The sequence below is a fragment of the Drosophila guanche genome, unplaced genomic scaffold, assembly GCF_900245975.1.
Source record: "Drosophila guanche unplaced genomic scaffold, DGUA_6, whole genome shotgun sequence".
Lineage (NCBI taxonomy): Eukaryota > Metazoa > Arthropoda > Insecta > Diptera > Drosophilidae > Drosophila > Drosophila guanche.
Window position 1 is genome coordinate 681 of NW_022995935.1, and position 5,696 is coordinate 6,376.

Genomic DNA, 5,696 nt, shown 5'->3' on the forward strand with positions numbered 1-5,696 from the left:
CAACAAGGCTAGCTCTTCGGCCGAGGACGTGAACTTCAACAGCTGCTCGACCATGTCCAGCTGCAGCTGCTCATTGCAGTCCATGGAGAGGATGGCTCTGCGGAAGTTCAAGGCAAACGATTAGTCAGGCTTTGGGCTTAGTTTGGGTTCGTTCTTCCTACTTGGATAAAAGGTGTAGCGAGTAGAAGTCAAACGAGTTCTCTTAGCACGTCCAAACCCGAGCAGCAGGTAGCTAGTACCTCTCGTGGAAGACAAACAAGAAGACAGGTCACCCACGATCTAGGAGCATCCTCCGTAGCACACGGATAGTCCCCATTCTTGTATTAATCTCGACGCCGTCTTCGCTTGCGCTTCGTCATCCTCCTGATTTACTTGCACTCCATTCTTTTGGTAGGCCGAAAAGAGTTTGTCTATCGACTCCAGTTCCATGTTGTTGTACAGCTTGCTCTCGTCCAGTTCGCTCCAGACGGTGCCCTGCAGCTTGGCATCTGGCAGCTTGGACCAGTTGAAGCTCTTCAAGGGATTCGTGGGCTGTGGTACGTTCTTCTTCGGCAGCTCCACCTTGGGCGCCACAGGAGCTGCAGGTACACACACGGATCAGTGTTGGATCTCTCTCTGGATCCATTGTTTTACTCACTCATTGCTGGCGTCATGCTGGGCGGCGGTGTGGGTGCGCATGGACATGGCGGCGGCGTCGGTGGCAGCATTGCTGGGGCCATTGGTGGTGCCGGCGGCGGTGGAATGGCATTCAACATCGGCGGCGGCGGTGATGGCGGCGACACAGCACCATTGCAGCATACCCGATCACCAAAAGGTTGCCGGTCTGACCGGCGCTTGCTCCTGCTGCTCGCTGTGCAGTCGACGCTGCAGATCCTCCGCCTTCATCTCGGCACTCTGGGAGCGCTGCACGGCCTGCGAGTGCTGTCAGTCCCGTCTCCAGATCCTCCTTCTCCTGCATTCACAGATCGATTTCCTGCTCCTTTTTGGCCAGACGCGACTGCACCTCAAAGTTTTCGCGCTCCAGCTCATCCGCCCGCTTGCGCGCCTGCGTCAGGGCCTGCCCACATCGATCTGCAGGGGTGCCACATCCGGATCATGGACTGGCGACTCGCTGGCCAGCTTCAGCTGCTTGCCGGGATCATCCAGGGGATCGGGTATGAGGTCGCTGCTGGGTCGAACGAGGTGAACGTCGTGTTAGACGACCTGGTGCGCTAGTTAGTCGACGGTTACGAGCCACGTCACCGGGCACAGACGTTTGTCTTTAATTTAATCAACGTCTAGGTACGGTCACCGACACTGTGAATGTCCCATCGTCCTCGTATATGACGTCGTCGCTGTTGTACACACCTATGCGACCGCTCACCGACTCGAACGCGGCGTAGTTGAGCTTGTACCTTGGTGTACGAGAAGCAACTTCGCTGTACGCTTAAGGAAGAGTAGGAGCCGAGACTGGTAGAGTTTCTTCAGGACACTTCGTCGCTAACGTTGCTAATTTGTTTGTGAGACCCCTGTTTGTGGACGCTGAGCCCTGAGTGGTTTACGGACAGGTCGCAGAGCAAGAGCACCCACGCGTCGTTGTCGATCACCGGCTGGATGCCCAGCATTAGAAATTCATAGCGCAAGTGGCCATAGTTGAGGACAGCGTTCACAAAGGACATGAGGAGCCGTTCCCCGCAATCCCCACCCCTACCGCCCCTTTCATCTCTGAGATATATTTGTAGGGAAACATAAATATAGATCGGATTAATGGAATACTTTTTGCCCCCTGCCAAAGACTCTCTTAACTTTTTTGATATTCACCGAATCATAGTGGAGCAGGGCACAACCGGGAGCTGATTTTAAGAGCCGACAACCCACCGCTATTTTGAGGCCACTCTCCCACTCTAGTGCCTCAATTGTGATGACCAACATTTCGCTGATGTACATCGTTAAATGCCATAGCAGGATATTGATCCCCTCCTTGGCGGCCTCCACAACTTGTTTTTGCTCCTCAGTCGGTTCGCTTATCTGCTGTAGGGCCTGGCGTTTAGCCTCCAACTGCTTCTCCAATTCTATCTTCTCGATAATGAATTTATTGATGATACCCAAAAAGATGTCGGACATCAGATGGCGCTCGTGGCTGCGCAGTTGCTCTCCCATGTAGACCAGTGCGGCCGTGCAACAAACGGACTGGTAGTACTGACCATTTAAGAAGGAAGCCATGGCACACTCCGCCATTGTGTGGCGCTGGATCGTTTCCATGATGGTGGCGATCTTGATCTGTGAAGGGCATGTTTCATTATTACATGGTGTGTCTCCAGATAGCGATGGTCTCTATGGTAATACATGAAATCATTTGGTCAAAATAGCAATCGCTGCGCATTCAAAACGTTGCCAGCAGCGCTGCCAGCAAATATAACCAACAAATGCCATAAGTATTCCTTTCAGCTTTGGATATCAGTGTCCCCTGCCTGCTGACTAATGTTCGAGGGAGTAACAAGTGCAATTGGTGTCGGTTTCTCTGCAGTTAACAGTTTACCTATTATTGTTCCAACGAAGAATTCTGCCGCAGAGCAGATCTGGAACCATCACCTGCATCACATCGCTAAGCAAACCATGAGGCAACTATAAAGGAGGGCCCGTCGTCGGCAGCGTTTCTCGGGTCATTTCCCACCGACCGTGGTGGGACGCAAGTATGAGCAGCTTGTACTCATATTATTGTAAAGTGGCTCTCTCTCTCTCTCTTTCTCTGCACGCCCTTTCACACGACAGCATTGTTACGTTTCCCTCTAAAAAGCCGACGGGCCCTCCTTTATAGTTTCTTCATGGGAGCAAACTAAACACGAAGGGCAGCGGAAAGCGGGCACCCAAGAAAAAAATAACGGAATGAGCAGCGCAAACCCAAAGGAAGAATAGAACGAGACAGCCATAGAAGCAGCGCGGATTTAGCTTCCTTGTCGTCTTCATCGCATTATCATAGGAGGGGGAGAAGGAGGAATGAAAGAAGTAAACAGCGACGACATCAGGAGAAGAATGGGAGTTGAAACCAACGATAACGGGGATTCATATGTAAAAACACACACATGCATACATATGTATGTATTTACATACACGCAGCAACAGAAATGTTTCGTTGAATTCGACATGTGTATGATCTCCTATTCCAGAGAGAAGACTTTGAATACATACATGTGTGCGCTTAAAAAAAACGGCATTTAAATTGCGTTACTTGTATGTGTAACGATATTTAATAACATACATACATATATGTACATGTGTATGTTTTAATTAAAATTACCTTTGAAAGGGTATACAACACTAATTAAAACGATGAAACGAAAACTGAATTTTGATATTTCTTCATGCGCCGAAAGTCTAAGAAGTCACTTCATTGCTCTGTCCCTCTCCTTCGCGCGCGACAAATAAAGAAGGAAGGAAGACCGAGATATGTAGATGCTGAAGCGCAGCCGAACCAAACGGAAGAGATAGAAAACGAAGGCGCAACAACAGCTAAGCCAAAAGCAAACGCACTTCCTAAAAAATGCAAAGACAACAACAACAAGCCAAAGGGAACGCAAGCGCAAACACAACAAAAAAACTCATCCATGGATAATCTCAAATTCTCCACCTCCCTTGAAGTACCATTACTCTACTCTCTACTCAAAATGCCCTATGATTTTGTTGTTGCGTTTTCTTCTGTTTCCTTAGTTTTAATACAGTTTTTCACTTTGCCAAAAAGCAAAACTGAATAATTTCCAATTTCCTATGGCTCTGTCGCTCGCTTTCCGCTTCTATCTTAATTTGTCTGCTTGATCTGGATATTGAAATGGGAGAGTGGAGAGGGGGACTCTTGCGGGTCGGTCATTCAGGTTGAATTAGTCAGGAAATTAATTAATCAAATCTAACGCAAAAAGCAACAACAACAGTTCAAGAACAGCAAAACCAGAAAAAACAACAGAAAAAAAAAATACAGAATTTATGTAAAAAAACTGTGTTGCCTGTCATTTGCTTATTTTGCGCTATCCCTCCCCCCCACCGACCTCTGATACCAAGCCATGCCCTGCTATTGCTATTATTTAATTTGTGTCGCTGGCTTTTTTCCGAACCCTCTGGCAACGCTCCTACATGCACAAATCACACACACACATAAACAATACATACCGAACAACCTTGAGAGGCGCTTAAAATTACTTGATTATTATATTATTATTGTTTCTGTCGGTCCAAGGTCACTCAGTAATTTTAAGGACAGAACAGATAGAATTTGTATACTACAAATAAAATACACAATGTACATATAGTCCCAAAAACCATCCTTAAGACTCTCCTTTATTGTTACAATTATTTGTGTGTTGTGTTGTTTAATGTATTACAAATTTCTGACCCAATCATGTACTGTATGTGTGTCGTATGATGTGGAGCTGTTGAAGATCTAACAAGGTTTTGGCCCACTTCGCTTTTTTGGAAACTTCGATTTTAACAGGAATGGATGTCAACACTTGTACGGCACATTGGACAGCCGAAGGTACGGAGGCGCCGATCGACGAATACCCTGGCCGACTCTTTAAGGCATTTCCGGCAAAAGGAGTGACCGCAGCGCAACTTGAATTCATTTTCCATCGGTAGCAAGCAAATTCGACATTTTTCCACCACTTCGTTGTCGGCTACTTTGGCCTTCATTGGGCTACCCTAATTGGGTGGCTGTGAACTTGGACGCTTTCGTTTTGGCATCGTATTGAAATTACTGCTGAAAAAACGAACGAAATTGTAAACGAAATTAAATTTTTTATTCCAACCAAATACGTTACCTGTTTTTGTGGTAATGTCTAGAGTGTAGACTAAACTGACCACAGATGAAGCAGTGCTGCTGCGACCTGTAAGTTTTTCCTCCAAATTTGCACGTTGTCCAGCACTTTATATTAACAATCCAACCAATAACATTATCACCCAATAGACTTAAAGACAGCGAAGAGTAGGATGTTCGCCGTCCCAGGAGAGACATGAGACATGTGGAACAAATTTGAGAAGGAACGAGAAGGGACGTGTGAGACGCTTCTTAGGCGTCACAACTTTTATACCCGGCACTCAGTACTACATCTGCACCTTAGCGGTTATTTGTCAAATTTTACATTTTTTCTTCATCTGCATCAACAACACTACTCACGCCAACACGCTCCTTTAGCTCGTCACCCTCCCCTAGAGCATGAAGAAACTACAAGGAGGTCTCGTCGGCAAAAGTAAGCACAACGGGCGAGTGAAAGGACTCTCGCTGCAAGTGTGAGGGCAACAGCAATGGAGTGTGCTATCGACAAGCAAACGAGCACTGAGAATTGGGAAAAGCAGCGATTAACTCTGCCACCGACGAGACCTCCTTATATAGTTGCTTTATGCTATAGTTTCTTCATGATGCCACCCGTCCCATCCCTGGATGGAGTACTAATCGGATCAAAAGTCAAAGGAGAATCGAGGTTATGAATATCGATATGTACGCACTTAATTCAAATATTGTTAATGTGTGTGTGCGTGTGTGTGTGTGTGTGTGTGTGTCTGTGAAGCGTACGTGAAGCAATTTTGCACGTTCTTTTTCCTCAACTCTGCGCTTGTGCCACCACATATGTAAGTTTGGTTACACATTTCTTGGTAAAACGTTTTTAATCGTATGTTTGGTGGTTTGGAAATTTGGAAAACGAAATCCGTAAGTCTACTTATAACTAAAA

The 5,696-nt window shown here is 46.6% G+C and overlaps 1 pseudogene; it reads right to left on the reverse strand.

Annotated features, from left to right (window-relative positions):
* Window positions 1-279: 279 nt before the first annotated feature.
* Window positions 280-2,946, reverse strand: LOC117591627 (annotated as a pseudogene).
* Window positions 2,947-5,696: the final 2,750 nt, after the last annotated feature.